General features: G+C 38.2%; 2 pseudogenes; both read right to left on the bottom strand.

The window, feature by feature from the left end:
- Positions 1-6,358: 6,358 nt before the first annotated feature.
- On the bottom strand, positions 6,359-7,003 carry LOC100396259 (ribosomal protein S7 pseudogene; annotated as a pseudogene).
- An 11,057-nt stretch (positions 7,004-18,060) lies between these two features.
- Positions 18,061-20,451, bottom strand: LOC100411969 (uncharacterized; annotated as a pseudogene).
- Between the last annotated feature and the right edge of the window lie 774 nt (positions 20,452-21,225).

Genomic DNA, 21,225 nt, shown 5'->3' with positions numbered 1-21,225 from the left:
GGAAATCAAAGTCAGTTAGAATGGACTATTAATGCATCAGGTAATGCCTTTCGAAGAAAGAAAACAGAGATGTGTTCTGGTCAGTCTCTCTTACCCCCTTTTTGACACACTCCACAAATATTTTACATCTTTAGGTGAATATTCTCAGACACAGATAATTGAAAGATAAGTATTTTCTTGTATGAAATGAATTAGTTTTATCATCAAGATAGAACAGGGGTTCCTAAGTGAAAGTAGCTCCAACTATCTATTTCCTGGTCGAAAGAGGAGCTACAAATAAATATTCCGAAATGAAATTATCATATCAGGCAAGACTTTTATTTAACTTTTAGCAGGCAGCAGTTACTGCCAGGAGGTTAATCTCATACTTTTCATGGGTTATTGGGCATTTTTATATGATTTAAGTTGCAGTCACACTTCATACTTGGAATAATGAAGGCCTGTGTGCTCACTTGTTGCTATGTAAGAGCACACTTGGAATTGCTGCTCTATAATAACTTTATTCTTACCAATGGGTATTACATGGCTCACCTTAGAGGTGAGCAACCCTACTAGTCAGCTACATGCCCTTTTCATGACTCTCAATTTTTAAAAAAGTATGGCAGCCTACTCCCAGCAAAACTGACAATTGAAGCATACAGCACTGCACTTAACTCCCACAGTAAAAAAACTATATGCAAGGTCCTTTCTAAGCGTATACTCTTGACCTTGCTGTCTGTCAATAGCTTCCAAAAGCTTGGCTGAGATAAATAGTAGTTATAGAAGACTGCATAAAGATTGTATCATCCATTCTTTCAACTAGATCTGTATTTTTCAAACATCTTTTTAAAGTAGCAGAACCTTTTTATCAAATGAGATTTTTCACATAGTCCAGTAAATAAAATGAATTAAAAGAAGAGTTTGCCCCAGGGACTCCTGTGGAATTCTGATGTCTTTAGTGGAACCCATGGCTGTTCAATGAAAAATCTGAAAACCATCACCTTAATTGAAGTTGCGAGCCCAAAGGACTTTAGAGTCCACTCAAGTAAAGTCCATATTTGTATACATATACATACATACATGCATATGTATATATACACGCACAAAATATATATATCAAGAGCATGAATAATTCCCAAAGGCATTGATCAAATGTGATTTTTTTTTTGTCTGTAAAACACTGTGCTGGCCACACAAGACACATATACCCTTCTCATTTTATCCTTTGGACCCTAGTTTCCAAGACCTAGATGCTCTAAAATCTATCTTTAAGTAGCCACATTATCAGAAAGTTATGCCCTGAAACTGTATTATATTATATATAACTCTAACACTCAATTTGTTTTGCTTGATTGCATTTGGCATATTGTCATAAGTATGACTTACTTCATAGAAAAGAGCATCACGTGTGTCTTATTAGGATATTTAGAACAGTGTTTCTCAGAAGTTCATAAATGTACCTTTTAATTAGAATCCTCTGGAATGCACATTCCTTAGCCTTGCCTGAAACTTACTAAAGCATAATTTCTGGCAGTGAAATCTGGATTTCTATACATAAAATTATTTGATTAATGTAGAGGAAATTTAAATACACACAACTTAGTGAGAGAAGTCAATCTGAAAATGCTACATAATGTATGATTTCCACTCCATGACATTCTGAAAAAAGTAAAACTATGGAGACAGTAAAAAAAGATCAGTGGTTGTCAGGGGTTCAAGGGAGGATGAATTGGCAGAGCATAGTGGACCTTTAGGGCAGGGAAACTATATTACATGGTAGATACATATCATTATACATTTGTCAAAATCCACTGACTGTACATTACTAAGAGTGAACCCTAACACAAATTACAAACTTTAGGAGATAATGTGTCACTGTAGGTTTATCAAATACGTCACTGTGGTGCATGATGTCAGTGGTGGGGGAGGGTCTATGTGTTTGGGAATAGAGGTATACGGAAACTCTCTGTACATTCTGCTCCATTTTATTGTGAATCTAAATTTGCTCTAAAAACAAAGTTTATTAATACAAAAAGGTAGATAATTATTATGAACAATGAAGTTTAATTATCACTGGTCCAAAGGATGTTTTCTTTTTATTAACCTGTGTCCTCAGAGTCAATAGAAACTGTTCTCTGAACTCTTCTTGGAAATAATGATAATTATGCTTTTACTAAATTATATTTTTTCTTAACTTTCAGAACCCTGTGAATTTTGTAACTAGTAGTACTTTCCTTTTTGTGTGGCTTGCTGATAAACTTAGGACCAAATTTATGGTGTTTATTTCAAAAGCATATACACCTCAAGGCCTTAAATTATCTTGCCAAACTCACTACTGGCTGTATATTTTTCTATTACTAAATTTCCTTCATTTATTTTTCTTCAATTATTTTAATTTGCCTTATCTTGACAGATATATTTTTGCTTCTGTGTAAAATATTTTAAACACTGTCATATTGGACAATAACTTAATTTTTCTGAGGTAATATTCCCATTTTTTAAAATTTTTTATTGCATTTTAGGTTTTTGGGGTACATGTGCAGAACATGCAAGACAGTTGCATAGGTAAACACATGGCAGTGTGTTTTGCTTCCTTTCTCCCCTTCACCCACATTTGGCATTTCTCCCCAGGTTATCCCTCCCCAGCTCCCCCTCCCGCTGGCCCTCCCCTTTTCCCCCCAATAGACCCCAGTGTTTAGTACTCCCCTCCCTGTGTCCATGTGTTCTCATTTTTCATCACCTGCCTATGAGTGAGAATATGCAGTATTTCATTTTCTGTTCTTGTGTCAGTTTGCTGAGAATGATGTTCTCCAGATTCATCCATGTCCCTACAAATGACACGAACTCATCATTTCTGATTGCTGCATAATATTCCATGGTGTATATGTGCCACATTTTCCCTGTCCAGTCTATCATCAATGGGCATTTGGGTTGATTCCAGGTCTTTGCTATTGTAAACAGTGCTGCAATGAACATTCGTGTGCATGTGTCCTTATAGTAGAACGATTTATAGTCCTTTGGATATATACCCAGTAATGGGATTGCTGGGTCAAATGGAATTTCTATTTCTAAGGCCTTGAGGAATCGCCACACTGTCTTCCACAATGGTTGAACTAATTTACACTCCCACCAACAGTGTAAAAGTGTTCCTTTTTCTCCACATCCTCTCCAGCATCTGTTGTCTCCAGATTTTTTAATGATCGCCATTCTAACTGGCGTGAGATGGTATCTCAATGTGGTTTTGATTTGCATCTCTCTGATGACCAGTGACAATGAGCATTTTTTCATATGATTGTAGGCCTCATATATGTCTTCTTTTGTAAAGTGTCTGTTTATATCCTTTGCCCATTTTTGAATGGCCTTGTTTGTTTTTTTCCTGTAAATCTGTTTGAGTTCTTTGTAAATTCTGGATATCAGCCCTGTGTCAGATGGGTAAACTGCAAACAATTTTTCCCATTCTGTTGGTTGCCGATTCACTCTAGTGACTGTTTCTTTTGACGTGCAGAAGCTGTAGGGTTTGATTAGGTCCCATTTGTCTATTTTGGCTTTTGTTGCCAATGCTTTTGGTGTTTTGTTCATGAAGTCCTTGACTACTCCTATGTCCTGGATGGTTTTGCCTAGATTTTCTTCTAGGGTTTTTATGGTGCCAGGTCTTATGTTTAAGTCTTTAATCCATCTGGAGTTAATTTTAGTGTAAGGTGTCAGGAAGGGGTCCAGTTTCTGCTTTCTGCACATGGCTAGCCAGTTTTCCCAACACCATTTATTAAACAGGGAATCCTTTCCCCATTGCTTGTTTTTGTCAGGTTTATCAAAGACTGTATGGTTGTAGATATGTTGTGTTGCCTCCAATGCCTCTGTTTTGTTCCATTGGTCTGTATCTCTGTTTTGGTACCAGTACCATGCTGTTTTGATTACTGTAGCCTTGTAGTATAGTTTGAAATCCGGTAGTGTGATGCCCCCCACTGTGTTCTTTTTGCTTAGAATTGACTTGGCTATGCCAGCTCCCTTTTGGTTCCATATGAAGTTCATGGTGGTTTTTTCCAGTTCTGTGAAGAAACTCAATGGTAGCTTGATGGGGATAGCGTTGATTCTGTAAATTACTTTGGGCAGTATAGCCATTTTCATGATATTGATTCTTCCTAACCATGAACATGGAATGTTTCCCCATCTGTTTGTGTCCTCTCTTATTTCGTTGAGCAGTGGTTTGTAGTTCTCCTTGAAGAGTTCCTTTACATTTCTCATTAGTTGTATTCCTAGGTATTTTATTCTTTTTGTAGCAATTGTGAATGGCAGTTTGTTCTTGATTTGGCTTTCTTTAAGTCTGTTATTGGTGTAGAGGAATACTTGTGATTTTTGCACATTGATTTTATATCCTGAGACTGTGCTGAAGTTGCTTAACAGTTTCAGGAGTTTTTGAGCTGCGGCGATGGGGTCTTCTAGATATACTATCATGTTGTCTGCAAATAGAGACCATTTGGCTTCCCCCTTTCCTCTTTGAATACCCTTTATTTCTTTTTCTTGCCTGATTGCTATGGCTAGAACTTCCAGTACTATATTGAATAGGAGTGGTGACAGAGGGCATCCTTGTCTAGTGCCGGATTTCAAAGGGAATGCTTCCAGTTTTTGCCCATTCAATATGATATTGGCTGTTGGTTTGTCATAAATAGCTTTTATTACTTTCAGATACATTCCATCGATACTGAGTTTATTGAGGGTTTTTAGCATAAAGGGCTGTTGAATTTTGTCAAATGCCTTCTCTGCGTCAATTGAGATAATCATGTGGTTTTTGTTTTTGGTTCTGTTTATGTGGTGAATTACGTTTATAGACTTGTGTATGTTAAACCAGCCTTGCTGGTTCAAAGCCCCGGGATGAATCCTACTTTATCATGATGGATAAGTTTTTTGATTTGCTGTTGCAATCGGCTTGCCAATATTTTATTGAAGATTTTTGCATCTATGTTTATCATGGATATTGGCCTGAAGTTTTCTTTTCTTGTTGGGTCTCTGCCGGGTTTTGGTATCAGGATGATGTTGGTCTCATAAAATGATTTGGGAAGTATTCCTTCTTTTTGGATTATTTGGAATAGTTTCAGAAGGAATGGTATTAGCTCCTCTTTGTATGTCTGGTAGAATTCGGCTGTAAACCCATCTGGACCTGGGCTTTTTTTGTGTGGTAGGGTCTTAATTGCTGCTTCGACTTCTGACCTTGTTATTGGTCTATTCATAGTTTCAGCTTCCTCCTGGTTTAGGCTTGGGAGGACACAGGAGTCCAGGAATTTATCCATTTCTTCCAGGTTTACTAGTTTATGTGCATAAATAGAGTTGTTTTAATATTCTCTGATGATGGTTTGAATTTCTGTAGAATCTGTGGTGATTTCCCCTTTGTCATTTTTTATTGCATCTATTTGGTTGTTCTCTCTTTTCTTTTTTATCAATCTGGCTAGTGGTTTGTCTATGTTGTTGATCTTTTCAGAAAACCAGCTCTTGGATTTATTGATTTTTTGAAGGGTTTTTCGTGTCTCTATCTCCTTCAGTTCAGCTCTGATCTTAGTTATTTCTTTTCTTCTCCTAGGTTTTGAGTTTTTTTGATTTTGCTCCTCTAGCTCTTTCAATTTTGACGATAGGGTGTCAATTTTGGATCTCTCCACTCTCCTCATATGGGCACTTATTGCTATATATTTTCCTCTAGAGACTGCTTTAAATGTGTCCCAGAAATTCTGGCATGTTGTGTCTTCATTCTCATTGGTTTCGAAGAACTTCTTTATTTCTGCCTTCATTTCATTGTTTATCCAGTCAACATTCAAGAGCCAGTTGTTCAGTTTCCATGAAGCTGTGTGGTTTTGAGTTGGTTTCTGAATTCTGAGTTGTAGCTTGATTGCACTATGGTCTGAGAGACTGTTATGATTTCAGTTGTTTTGCATTTGCTGAGGAGTGCTTTACTTCCAATTACATGGTCAGTTTTAGAGTAGGTGTGATGTGGTGCTGAGAAGAATGTATATTCTGTGGATTTGGGATGGAGAGTTCTGTAAATGTCTATCAGGTTTGCTTGTTCCAGGTCTGAGTTCAAGCCCTGGATATCCTTGTTGATTTTCTGTCTGGTTGATCTTTCTATTATTGACAGTGGAGTGTTAAAGTCTCCCACTATTATTGTGTGGGAGTCTAAATCTCTTTGTAAGTCATAAAGAACTTGCCTTATGTATCTGGGTGCTCCTGTATTGGGTCCATATATGTTTAGAATCGTTAGCTCTTCTTGTTGTATCGATCCTTTTACCATTATGTGATGGCCTTCTTTGTCTCTTTTGATCTTTGTTACTTTATTTATTTATTTATTTATTTATTTATTTATTTATTTATTTATTATTTTTTTTTTTACTGGGAATATATTTTTTATTTAGTCATTCTGTTTACAACTGAAAATCTGGGAATTCAAAATTAACATCCTTGCCCGTGAGCTTCTTATAGACACCAGAAAAAGTTTCAACCTTGTGTTCCACATTGTTCTGCTGTGCTTTGTCCAAATGAACCTTTATGAGCCAGTTGCCATCCAGTTTCACGCGGATTCTCTTGCCCACAATTTCACTTGGGAAGACCAGGTCCTCAAGGATTGCATCGTGCACAGCTGTCAGTGTATGGCTCCTGGGATGCTTTTGTTTATTTTTTGTACGGCTTTTTCGAGTTGGTTTAGGCAGAATTCTCCTCTGGGCAATAAAGACAACATGCTTCCCACTGAAATTTTTCTCCAATTCACGTACCAGCCAGACTTGGATTTTCTGGAAAGATTTTAGTTGAGGAACAGGAACAAAGATTATGATAGCTTTCCGGCCACCACCAACTTCAATTTCCTTGGCTGCCATAATATTCAGCTCCCTGAGCTGAGCCTTGAGGTCCGAGTTCATCTCCAGCTCCAGAAGAGCCTGGGAGATGCCGGACTTGAACTCATCTGGCTTCTCGCCATTGGGCTTCACCATCTTGGCGCTTGAACTGAACATGGCTTTCTCCTTGGCGAGTGCCGACTTAGAAAAAAGATCTTTGTTACTTTAAAGTTTATTTTATCAGAGATGAGAATTGCCATTCCTGCTTTTTTGGCTCTCCATTTGCTTGGTAAATCTTCCTCCATCCCTTTATTTTGAGCCTTTGTGTATCCTTACATGTGAGATGGGTTTCCTGGATACAGCACACTGCTGGGTTTTGGCTTTTTATCCAATTTGCCAGTCTGTGTCTTTTGATTGGTGCATTTAGTCCATTTACATTTAGAGTTAATATTGTTATGTGTGAATTTGATACTGACATTTTGATGCTAGCTGGCTGTTTTGCCTGTAGTTGATGTAGATTCTTCATTATGTTGATGCTCTTTAGCATTTAGTGTGATTTTGGAATGGCTGGTACTGGTTGTTCCTTTCTATGTGTAGTGCCTCTTTCAGGAGCTCTTGTAAAGCAGGCCTGGTGGTGACAAAATCTCTGAGTACTTGCTTGTTCGCAAAGGATTTTATTTTTCCTTCACTTCTGAAGCTCAGGTTGGCTGGATATGAAATTCTTGGTTGAAAGTTCTTTTCTTTAAGGATGTTGAATATTGGCTCCCACTCTCTTCTGGATTGCAGTGTTTCTGCCGAGAGATCTGCTGTGAGTCTGATGGGCTTCCCTTTGTGGGTGACCCGACCTTTCTCTCTGGCTGCCCTTAGTATTTTCTCCTTCATTTCAACCCTGGTGAATCTGACGATTATGTGCCTTGGGGTTGCTCTTCTTGTGGAATATCTTTGTGGTGTTCTTTGTATTTCCTGCATTTGAGTGTTGGCCTACCTTGCTAGGTTGGGGAAATTTTCCTGGATGATATCCTGAAGACTATTTTCCAGCTTGGATTCATTCTCTTCGTCACATTCTGGTACACCTATCAAACATAGGTTAGGTCTCTTCACATAGTCCCACATTTCTTGGAGACTTTGTTCATTCCTTTTTGCGCTTTTTTCTCTAATCTTGGTTTCTCGTTTTATTTCACTGAGTTGATCTTCGACTTCTGATATTCTTTCTTCTGCTCGGTCAATTCGGCTGTTGAAACTTGTGCATGCTTCACGAAGTTCTCGTAATGTGTTTTTTAGCTCCTTCAATTCATTCATATTTCTCTCTAAGTTGTCCATTCTTGTTATCATTTCCTCGAATCTTTTTTCAAGGTTCTTAGTTTCTTTGCATTGATTTAAAACATGTTCTTTTAGCTCACAAAAGTTTCTCATTATCCACCTTCTGAAGTCTAATTCCGTCATTTTGTCATAGTCATTCTCCGTCCATCTTTGTTCCCTTGCTGGTGAGGAGTTTTGGTCCTTTCTAGGAGGCGAGGTGTTCTGGTTTCGGGTGTTTTCCTCCTTTTTGCGCTGGTTTCTTCCCATCTTTGTGGATTTATCCACCTGTCGTCTGAGTAGTTGCTGACTTTTTGATTGGGTCTCTGAGTGGAGGCCCAGATTGTTGATGATGAAGTATTTCTGTTACGTGGTTTTCCTTCTACCAGTCTAGCCCCTGCACTGTAGAACTGCTGAGGTCCACTCTATGCCCTGCTAGTCTGGGGTGCACCTATAGCAGCTGTGGAACAGTGAGGGATGCTACCAGTTTCTTTTTCTGCTATCTTTGTCCCAGAATGATGCCTGCCAAATGTCAGTCTTCTGGATATAGAGGGGTCAGGGAGCTGCTTGAGGAGACAGTCTCTACTTTATAGGAGCTCAAGTGCTGAGCTATGAGCTCTGTTGTTTATTCAGGGCTGTTAGGCTGCTACGTTTAATTCTGCTGCCGCAGAACTCATAAAAAAACTTCTTTTTTTCTCAGATGCTCTGTCTCGGGGGGTTGGGGCTTTCTTTATGAGTGCCTGTTGCGCTGTTCTGCCCAGCTAGGAGGCAATCTAGTCATTATTTGCCTGCCGAGGGTCTGCCATGCTGGTGTGATGTCCACCCTGTTGCTGCAGGCTCTGCCCTGCTGCTGCGGTCTCTGCCCTGCTGCCACAGGCTACACCCTGTGGCAGAGTCTCTCTGTTGTGGTGGGTTGCCTCAGCAATGGCAGGCTGTGTCAGCAATGGGAGTGTAACCTCAGTAAGTGTGGATTGCCTCGGTAATGGCGAATGCCCCTCCCCCGCCGAGCTGCTCCATCCTGGGTTCAGCTGTACCTGCAGTGAAACTCTCTACCTGGAGTGTTTGGAATCGCCATTTTGTTTGTCCCACTGTGCTGGCCCAAACGCCGTTTCCCTGAAACCTCCTGGCCAGGCTCACTGTCCAAGTCCCGTTCAATCAGATGGATATGCCAATCTGCCCTCTCAAGTCTCAGATTGCCAGTTCAACAGGTTGCACCGGCCACTGGGTGCACAAGCCAAAACCACTGTGCTGGCATCCCACATCTCTTTTATACCTGGGAATTTCCCCATCCTGTCAGCAACAAAGATCTGTCTGGAAATGCGGCCCTGACTCACCCTCCGTGCGTTCACCGAGAGCTCCAATCTTGGGTTGTTCTCACCACACCATCTTGAGTCGGTCCCCCCAATATTCCCATTTTTAAAAGGGCAATATTATTACCCGGCAAATAAATGTTGGATAATTCAATGTGATAGTGCATATAAAATGCTTATCAGAGTGCCTGGCACATAATTAGCACTCAATAACTGCTACTTAGTAATTTTTTTAATAACTGGAATAATATATGCCAATAGAAGTGTTAACATAAACCATCAGTTATATTCCTGAAGTTGATAGCTTTATTTTTCACTTTATGACTTCATTTTTATTTGCTTAATTACTGTGAAATAAATTACATACATCATTACATTTTATCTCTAAGTACTTCTAATGTGCATCTTTACAAAGATAAGAACACATAAATAAGAAATATTATTATATCTGAAAAAACGCTTTCTTGATATCATCCAATACTCTATCCACTCATAAATTTTACCAATTATCCCCAAAATGTCTTTTCTAATGTGTTTGTCCGATGAACAACTCTAAGTAGAAAAACAATTACTGGGTTGTTTCTATATAATCTAAACATCATTTAGCCATTTCTCAGTAATTAATTTTATGCAGATTGGCTAGTGGAAGAGGACAAATGTTAGACAAATGGAAAGGGCAAGGAAAAGACCTGGGCAGAGCACACTGTTCCATGAGAACAGACAGCCAGAGCCTGCTGTTCATGGCAACTGGTATTTTTGCAGTTGGATTATAATGTCACAGGATAGAGTCATTATTTTAAAATTCATTTCAGCAAATAATAACACAATAAGCAATAATACAAACCTGGGAATTGACAGTATAGAACAGAGAATCCACAAGTGTCTCCATGGAAAGAAGCTGATCTGATAAATTATGCAAACGATTGTGTAACAGATAATTTTGTCTTTTATTTCATGAAGTTCCAGTGTGGTGGACATATTCAGGTGGTAAACACATTCAATTAGATAGGATAATTCGTATGAGCTGAAAAACAGAAGAGCACAGAAGGCAGAGAATTTTTTTTTTAAATTTTTTTTTTTCGAGACTGAGTTTAGCTCTTGTTGCCCAGGCTGGAGTGCAATGGCACGATCTCGCTCACTGCAACCTCCACCTCACGGGTTCAAGCGATATTCCTGCCTCAGCCTCCCAAGTAGTTGGGATTACAGGCATGTGCCACCATACCCTGTTAATTTTTGTATTTGTAGTAGAGACGAGGTTTCTCCATGTTGTTCAGGCTGGTCTTGAACTTCTGACTTCAGGTGACCCACCCTCCTTGGCTTCCCAAAGTGTTGAGATTACAGGTGTGCACTGGTATTACAGGATTACACTGCACATGGCCCAAAGCATAGATTTTTTTTTAAGTGAATTTACTAAAATTTTCTGTGAAGTGACAATCTAAAAAGGAATTAAGCACCAGAAAGAGCCATTGATGCACAGGGATAAAATTTTAGTAATGTAAATATAGTTTAAATTTTAAATTAAAAAATATATATCATAGGGGTGATTTTTTGTTTCCCAAATTGAGCTCTAGTTTCTTTGATTTTTGAGCTGTTGACATATATTTCCATTACTTGTGGTTTTCTGCTTTGTGGGAAATTTACAGCAATCATAGAAAAGATAAGAATGAAACTGAGCATTTTTTTGAGTTTTCTTTAATCTGAGGTTTTCCAAATGTTTATACTAGTCTATCACTTGAAGCGAATTCCAAAAAGTGCCTGATCTTTGAAGGTAAAACTAAATTTGTTAGTGTCATCTCTTTCCCTTTTCCAATTCCCCATCAAACATACACAATAACACACATAGTCCTTGTATAATATATTTTAGAATTAATTTATGTTAATTATTATGCCAATAAATCAATAATGAAGCAATTGATTTATTTTGAGTTTGGGGAGCTGGAATCAAGTCACATATTTTAATATGTTTACTCCTTCTCAGTGTGCTTCCTTGTCTTGAATGGTAAATGTTTTCTCATTCTAAATATTTGGAGTGATCTTATTCATTATATTTAACTGCGTTAGGTTTTCTTGCTCAGGAAATACAATTGATTCAACTCATTAATTCAAGAAACATAACTGAACACCTGCTATATATCAGGCTTTTTTTTTTAGGCACTAGGAATAGAGTATTAAACAAGACAGAGAAACATATACATCCTCCTGGACCTTGCATTCTAAAAAGACAAGAGAAAACAACCAAAAGAAGCAAATACTATGCTATGGATGTAAAGTGAGGAAAAGAGAAAGGGAGTTGTGTTGAAGTGGGGATGAGGAGAGGAGTCTGAAATATAAATTGGGTAGATGGGAAAGACTCTTATTCTGCCAGGTGCTAGGCAGATGCAGCTGAATTCACTAGAAGAGGGGGAAGTTTATAATGTTTTGTACTAAGGCTCAAATGGGGTAGACTTGGCTTTGGGGAAACAGTTAATGACTTTGACCTCCATAGAGTAGAATAAGAAGCCAGTTGATGGCTGACAGGTTTAGGACAGTTAGGTGATTACTGCCATGCTCAAACAAGCTCTGACCAGGGAGACTACAGTAGATTTAAAGAATAAAAGTTCACAATCTGAAGATATTTTGAAAGTAGAAACAGCCGACATGAATACTAAATAAAGAGAAGAATTGATATTACCATACAAAGTTTTGGCCAAGAAACCATGAGAACTGGAGTTACTATTGAGATGTGATATGTAAAGCATTCATAAGAAATGTATTTGGGATGTGTGTGTGTGTGTGTGTGTGTGTGTGTGTGTGTACTTGTGGCAGGGAAAGGGTGAGTCAAGAGGAATATTTTGCATGATTATTAAAAATCCAAATTGTGATGTTGTGTAGATAATCTTGAATATAAAAGGCTGGATGGAGTTCAGGCGAGAGTTACTGGGTAGACATGTAAATTTGAAAATTTTGAGCTTGATGTCTTAAGCCATAGGATTGGATGAGATTACTAAGAGAGTGGGCAGGGATAGAGAAGAAGACCCGTGAGTTTGATCTGAGACACTACACTCCCTCTGGAGATTAAAAATATGAAAGCAACATAGGAGATAAACAGGGAGTTATCCCTGAGCTAAGAGGAATACCATAAGAAGATGGTGACCTGGAAACCAAGTGAAAAAAAGTACTTTAAAGAAGAAAGAGGTATCTGAAGAATCAAATGCTGTTAATATGTTAAACAAAATGATAATTGATAACTATCTTTGGACTTTGGAATACAGGGTCAGTGGCAACTTAAAAAAAATCTATTGTTTTTTAGTGTTTGAGGAAAATCCCAAATGGCATGAGTTCAAGAAAGAATGCAGGAGGGAACTGAGATAAGGAATAGAAGACGAAAATTGTAGGCATCACTTTTGAGAAGTTTCGCTAAGAGAAAGAACATGGGTGACCTTAGCTAAGGTTGGGGGCAGGAGAAGGAAATATTTTTAATTTTTAATATAGGAGAAATGATACCATGTTTATATATAAAGTGAAATGGTTGTAGAGAGAGAAAATTAAGACTTGAGAGAGACAGGAGAACTTTCTGATTGATAGTTGGGTGGGTTAAAGGAGACAAGACATAGAGTACAAGTGAAAGACGTGGCTTTAGCTAGAAGCACAGTCACACCCTCCATAGCAATAGGAGAGAAAATACAGGACACACATGTGGAAAGGTGGGCGAGTGTGGATATAACCTTCAGATTGTTTCCTTTTATTTAATGAAACAAGGTCATTGACCTAATGTAATGGGGGAATTGATGAATGAGTTTTGAGGAGAAATAGATATAAAGTAGTTATTCAGAAGAGTGAATTAGTGAACGGATTACGGAAATACAGTATTTAGCTGGGCAGTATTGAAGACCCACTTGATGAAAGACACAATGAATTTAAAGTGATTGTGTTCTGCATAATCACTGTCATTGTCGCATTCTGTCATGTGGGTCCAGACTTAGAGTGGGCTGAGAGATAGTGTTTGGGTTTTACTGAGTGAGTATCACAAAACAACAGAGTGAGGTGATTATAATGTCTGGCCATAGACTCTAAGCTGCTGAATTGAGTGAATAAAATGAAGCCTTAAGGAAAGTCAGGGACGTAAAAAGGTGATAATATCAAAATATTGTTTTCTGGGGTTAAAGGAGTTTTTGAGTTGGGATGTTTATTAGTTTCCTATTGCTTATGTAGCAAGTTACCACAAACATAATAGTTTATAAAAATGCAAATTTATTATTTTATAATTCTGGATGTCAGAACTCCAAAATGCGTCCCACTGGGCTAAAATCAAGATGGTGATAAGGTTAAGTTTCTTTCTGAAAACTCTGGGGAAAAAATATGTTTTTGTGCTTTTTCTAGTTTTTAGAGGTTTCCCCCATTCCCTATTCATGGCCCCCTTTCACCTTCAAATCCAGCAAAATATCCATTCACATCTTTCTCTGGTTCTTACTCTTCTGCCTTCCTCATTTAAGGACTCTTGTGATTGCAATGAATCCATCTGGATATTCCAGGATAAGCTTCATGTTTTAAGATATGCTAACTGGTAAACTTAATTCCATCTATGATTTAAACTTTCCTTTGTCATGTAACTACAGGAATTAGGACACTGACATATTTGGGGGTCATTATTCTGCCCAAACACAGGATATTAAAAGTAGTAAGCAGGAATTATGGGAGGACATGAGAGAAAATATATACAAAGAAAGAAGTTGTTGAAAATAGGAAGGTTGAAATTGAAATTGTTATTTGGTAATGGGTCTAGAGATGATGGGAATGAACCAACTCCAAAGGAAGAGAGTAGTCTAAAGAACTGATAGACCTGAGTTTTGAAATTAGCATTTTGAAAGGATTATAATGCTCATACCATTATTTTAAAAATCAATATCAAGGATCTAGAACCGGAAATATCATTTGACCCAACAATCCCATTACTAGGTATATACCCAAAGGACTATAAATCATTCTACTGTAAAGACACATGCACACGCATGTTTATTGCAGCACTGTCTGAAAACAAAGACTTGGAACCAACCCAAATGTCCATCAATGATAGACTGGATGAAGAAAACGTAGCACATATAAACCATGGAATACTATGTAGCCATAAAAAAGGATGAGTCTATGTCCTTTGCAGGGACATGAATGAAGCTGGAAACCACCATTCTCAGCAATCTAACACAGGAACAGAAAATCAAACACCGCATTTTCTCACTCATGAGTGGGAGTCAAATAATGAGAACACATGGACATAGGGAGGGGAACATCACACACTTGGGCCTCCCAGAGGGCTGGGATGGTAAGGGAGGGATAGCATTAGGAGAAATACCTAATGTAGATGATGGGTTGATGGGTGCAGCAAACCACCATGGAACGTGTATACCTATATAACAAACCTGCACATTTGGCACATGTATCCCATAACTTGAAGTATAATAAAAATTAACATAAGAGGGTTTCAGGGATTTAAGAGATCAAATATTTAATTAATAAAGAGTCATGACCCTCTGTGGCAGATTTTATTATTGTTTAGTAAATATTAGCCTTGGCCATGTCACTTTCTGTGGGCAATGGAATGTATGGATAAGTGAAAATGTGCCAGTTTGAACAGAGGCTTTAAGGCTATTACAGGATTTAGCCAGTCCTCTTCAGCTCTTACTGACCTCTGCTGTGAGAACTGCATGCTGGGATGGTGGCTGCTCATTTGGCCTGGGATTTGGACTGTGAAAGCATGAAACAGATCTGAAACTAATCTACAATCTAGACCTAAGCCCAAGTGAGTTTAGCTCGTTCCTGTCTAGATAAAGCCAATCCACAGACTAGTAGATGGAACACAAATTATTGTTTTTATAAATAAGGTTTGGGATTGTTTGTTATGCAGCACTATGCAGCAAAAGCTGCTTAATACATCTGGTAACAGTAGATGACAGTAATAAGCAGGGTTAATAGGAAACTCCTCCGAAGATGTGGAATTTAAAGCTTTTTGTTTTTTCTTTCAGGGAAAAGCGAGGAAAGTGCTTTGGAATCCACTATAAGAAACAAGGACAGTTACTTTATTTACAGGTCCAAGAGCTGTGACAGCAAAATCAGAATTTACTGTAGAGGTTTCAAAGAAAATGAGGTTCACAGAGGCATCTGCATTTTTATTAAAGCAAGAAGGTGAAGGGAAAATTTTGAGACATTAAGGATGTGGGAGAATTTGCTAATGATCTTCCTTAAATTACATAGCACAGTAGAAAATTTTCCAGTTTGACCTCTTTCTTATTTTAAGATCTTTTTTTCCCCACTCCCTGGTGTGCATCTCACTATGATGAATCCAAGCATCTCATAATCAAAACAGCCAGAACTGAAGTCATTATCAGCTCAGTAAACATGCTTCTGCTCCTCGCTTTCCTTTTTCCTAAGCAAGAGTTACAGACATCTTTAATTCTTCCCTCCTCATTGCCTCTTGGATTCAATAGATGCCCAGATTTTGTCTACTATGCTTTCAAGTTATGTCCCAAATGAGTTGCTGTTTTCTTCCATCCTCACATACTCCCTTCTTTACTTGCATGAGACACTGACACAATTTTCTAAAAGGCTTTTATGTTTCTAGTATCACCTCCAATTAATCTGCTTTTCTACTGAAAAGAACATGGATTCTCGAGTCAGATATTTCTCAGTTAGCATATCGGCTTTGAGACACTGTGAGACAAAAGATAAAGCTTTATGAACTTTCCTCACCTGTCATAATGGGACACAATAACATTTTCTCATTTACAAGTTTCCTCTAGAGTGAAATGAAATGACACCTAGGTAATTTATGGCACTAAATGATGTCCAGTTAATGTTAGTTTCCTTGTTTCTCTTACATTTCTAGAGTTGTAGCTGAATAATGAAAATTTGATTGTGTCATTCTACTGTGAAAAAAGAAATCTCCAACAAATTCTCAGTTACTGTAGAATGGAATTCTCTGCCATGTCATAAAAGGCCTTCATTGACTTAATTTTTTATTATTCTCTCCTTCCATACTTGGGCACAACTGATGGATCTGAATTATAGTAGTGACTCCATTGGTGCAAAACCCACAAGGCTCAATTTCTAAGTAGTACAGCATCCTTGAAATGAGCTAATGCAGACATTGCCAGTTCCTCACCACAAATCCATTTTCTTTTTGTTGTGGCAGAAACTTGCCATCCGTAAATAATATCTGTGTCATCTTTCTCCATATACTCATTTAGACTATGTGATCCAATCCTCTTTATTAAGTCGGGCTATGTTTGTGAGTTCTGGGCAGCAGAACAGACATAGATGTGATATGTGCCATTTCCATGCCTAGTCCTTAAAGCCTGACTTACTTCTCCACATTCCTTTACTCTCCTGCTAGCCATATGTGAACAACACACTATTTGCAGGCCAGATGTGAGTAATATAATGGAGGACTCTGAGTCTCTGAAGAATCAAAGAGCCATGAGATGACAGGTATTTGGATCCCTAAATGATTACATGAAGCAGTTCCCGTACCCTCAATTTCCATTGTACTGTGATGTAAACAAGAATCATGTCTTGTACGTGTGTGTGATAAGCTGTTGAGAGTTTATTGTTGATTCTAATAACTTTTAGCCTGCCAGATTAACACAGATATTGAGGGGTGTTGCTGCTGCACTCAACCCTAAAGAATGTGTCACTGGCTCAGTGCTGGGGCAATGAGCTATAAAGAAGCAGGTGTAAAAGGCTGACAGGTGAGATCCATGCTTTACTATGACAACATATTTGGTAAAAATAAAATGTGGTAACTAGAAAGGCAGACCACAAGCATATATATATATATAAAACTACAAAGAGAGGTTGTAAAACAGAACATTATTCATGAGTATAGATTGCTATTGGATTAGTTTGGAAAGGCACTGCAAGAAAGAGATCACAATAAATAAGCGGTTTATTTGTAGCGAAAAAGGAACAGGAGGAATTTGGATGCTTTTCTAAGGTGGGAAAGCCAATTGATTCTGAACTCCAAAATAAGAGACATAAAAGATGAGATTTAGAAAACTGCTTTGAGCAGTGAGACTTTTCAGTTGAAATGATTTACTCAGCCACATTTCAGAAAGTCAGATTAGAGGTACCTTCCCACAAAGGCCTATCCAACTGTCATCATGATACCCTATCAAGTTGAGAGAAAAGGTCTGAGGATAAGCAAGCAGAGATAAAACTAGGTCTACGAAAGTACTTTGAGTGTGGTTACCATGATATGAAAGTGACTTGAAGCAAATACGTCAGAAACCTACCAAATTTTTGACGGACTTCTGTTGCCAGTTACACACAATGTCAAAGAAAAAGAACATCTTTGAATGTTCAAGTTGTTAAACATATTTCAGTTCATCAAGCTTTTTCCAGAGGTAAATTATCTGTAAAAGCTGAGTATCCCCAAAGGATGGCAATCTCCCCAGTGGAGAATAACAGAAAACGAAGGGTTATTCCCAGAAAACACAGTCGAGGTCTCATTTGGAAACTCTACCAAGTGTCAGGAAAATAACCTTCATTCACCAAGCTGGCCCAACAGATAGTCACTACAGCCAAATGACTACTTCCATTCTGCCATTCTTCGAATGGGCATGGTTATTGTAGATATTCTGCTTCACTCTGTGTAGATATATAAAACATACATACACTTTTTTTTTGGTGGAAAAGGGGATCAAATAAACATAACTCGTAGTTCATACAGCACTACCAGAAATGGCATCTGTGCCTGAGGACTGCATATCTCTTGAAGGTTCTATACTGAGCTAGAGGCAGGGACTGGATGCGACATTGGCTGTCTCCTTTAGGAAACTGGAAGGGTGTTCCATGTGTGGAGAATAAAAGTCAAAAAACTGGCCTGTATACAAATATGTAGTTTAATTTGCAAACAGCTGGACATTACTCTCCAGTCTCTCTTTCTTTTTTTTTAATGGAGCTTTATTAGTTACAAAGACAATAGCCCTTGATAAGGGTATCCGTAAAATACTGGGGCTATTTTTGTTCCCAGATAATTGTCACATACAGTCTCTCTTTAGTCTCTCTCACTACGCGTCATTTTAGTATGCATATCTCTTGGGCACTCTCTACATTTTTTCTTCTCTGTAAACATCTATGCCACAGCTTCTGTTGTCATTTATTCTACTACACTTTCCACTGGGACCTCGCTGTGGCTGTTTTCTTATCTCCCTTTGCTTATAGCTACCAGGACTTGTGCTTCGGCTTCTCCTGCTCCTTTCATCCCTGCCACAGCTTCTGATGCTCCCCTCTTTTCTTCCAGACGCTCTCTTCTTTGGGCTATGATTATGGCTTCCAGACTTTTTGTTAGAATCTGAATGGCTCTGTTTGCTATCTCCCTAGAACTCTCAGGTTTTAAGAACTCAAGCCTTTCCTTAGCATTTTCCTGGTTAGGGTGACTGCTAGAAAATTTTTCATAAAGTGTTTTGTCTTTTTAGACTTGCCCTTCTCTTTAGAATCACTGTTTTATGTCCTAAGCTCTTGTTTTACTTTGCTTTCTTCTTTTCTTTTTTTTTTTTTAATTGAATGTTACTCCCACTCTCACTATTGCTTTCAGTAGGGGAAGAGGAGGAGGAGGAGGAAGAGGATTTGTTTTTATGCTTTTTGTGTGTACTTCTGCTCTTCTGAAACTTTTTCTTTTTTCTAGCTCTTTTCTTTTTCTTTTTTTCTTCTCCGGTTTATCTACCTTCCTGAGAAGTTTCTTTTTTGTTTGGTCATTAATGACTTTAAAAATTGAACTACTGGATCTTCTTCGCCCTCACTTACAACATACTCCTGTGATGGATTATTTGTGGTCACGTTTCTCTACCGTACATTTCACTGGAGAGAAAATCCAGTGTTTCTTGTTTCCTCTATTGGCCCTGAAGGATGCATTGATGGCCCTGAGCCATCACTAGGAACTGAACTTGCATTGATTCCAGAAAGACCAAACAGAGGATATTCTCCACCTGTGTTTATGTGACCCCATTTGTGACATTTAATGCACCTCAAATTTCGAACTTGAATACCAAAGGGCTGATCTCTGATGTTCACGTCATCCTCGGCATATTTTTCTTGTGGGGCTCCTTCCTGCCATTCAAATTTGTATTCAGTCTTTCCTCTGTTTCTTCTTTCTCTTTGTCTATTTTTTAAACTCCTGGGTTTCACACATGCATTAAGATCATTCGTTACACATTCATATGTCACAGCCAATCTACTATCATATGATTCTTATGATTTTTATCCTTTAAGATATTGTTACATTAACTCATCTTGTTTCTTCTTATCATATGATATTTTCTGTTCTGCTATCCATATTTTTTGGATATTAGATTTGGAGGCAGGATGAAAGTCCTTCTTACACATGGTGTTGCTGAAAGATTTCCCCATCTTGGAGCTGGTGCTGGGGAAAGCAGAGGCTAATGGAGTCACATGATTAAGTTCTATTCACAGGATGTGGTTGGAGGGGTTGTCTGCAACTTTCAGGCCTAGTACCTCAGAAAATTCTCTGTCTGTCTTCTGGCCACTGTAGAGGATGATACAGAAGCTCTGAGGTCTTAGGATGTTGTTGAGCATCATATAGAAAAAAAGCTGATCCTTAAATGACTGCATGCAGCAAAGCCTCTTTGAAACTTGCATTGTATAGTGATGACATAAGCAGGAAAGAATCATTACTGTGAAAAATCATCAAGGTTTTCGTTTTTCATAGTAGTTAAGCTACATTGTATTTTCAGCCTCCCCTAGAAGTTTACTTTTAGAGTGTATTTCTTATTTAGCACTTATTCAATATATATTCTATTCCCATAAAAACATTTCAGTAACTTTAGTCACATGAGACTGTATCTCAGTACAACTTACTATGTTCATTTGGAAACCACGTATTATCTACTCTGTGTGAGTAATCATGGCCATGTGACTGAGTTCTAGCTAGTGGAATACAAATAGGTGCTTAGCAGGCCATTTCTGGGCTCACAGATATGACCCCTCAAGATATCTTACCCCTTCTGTTGGGATGATGTGGAAAGCAATTGTACCTTAAGACACAGAAGAACCCAAGAAAAAAGGAGCCTAAGTCCAAATCACTGCATGGAAAAAAGCCACCATATTTGTGACCAAGAAGTGGACTTCTGTTTTTACTTACATGAATATCTATTTTTAAATTTTTAATTATATATATTTGTGTGTGTGTGTGTGTGTATATTTTTATTTATTTATTTATTTTTGGAGATAGGGTCTGCCACCCAGGCTGGAGTGAAGTGGCACCATCTTGGCTCATTGCAACCTCTGCCTCCCAGGCTCAAGCCATTCTTTCACCTCAGCCTCCCAGGTAGCTGAAACTACAGGCATGTACCACCGTGCTAGGCTAATTTTTGTAGAGATGGAGTTTCCCTTTGTTGCCCAAGCTGGTCTTGAACTCCTGATCTCTAGCAATTCTCCTGCCTCAGCCTCCCAAAGTGCTGGAATTACAGGCATGAGTCACCATGCCTGGCCACATGTCTAAACCTTCAACCTTCTTGTTAGCACTTAGCATATACCATGATTAATAAATGGGGCATATTTCTTTATAACTCTATTGCTTCCATACAATCAGTTTGGAGCATCCTATTCTAACTTCTTCTCCTGAAAACTCCTATTTAACCTTCAAAATTCATCTCAAATGTCAACTACTCACTGAACTTTTCTCTATTCCTAGGCAGTTATTTATTTCCTTCCCCAGAATAACTAAAAATTCATGTATTCCTATTATTGTCTTTTTATTACTAAATCACAGTGATTGATCTGCACAACCAATTATAATTAAATAACTGAAGATTTGCACAATCTTCCCTTCTTGACAGTTA

This window comes from Callithrix jacchus, chromosome 3 (genome assembly GCF_049354715.1).
Source record: "Callithrix jacchus isolate 240 chromosome 3, calJac240_pri, whole genome shotgun sequence".
NCBI lineage: Eukaryota > Metazoa > Chordata > Mammalia > Primates > Cebidae > Callithrix > Callithrix jacchus.
This window is presented reverse-complemented; position numbering and strand designations above follow the sequence as displayed.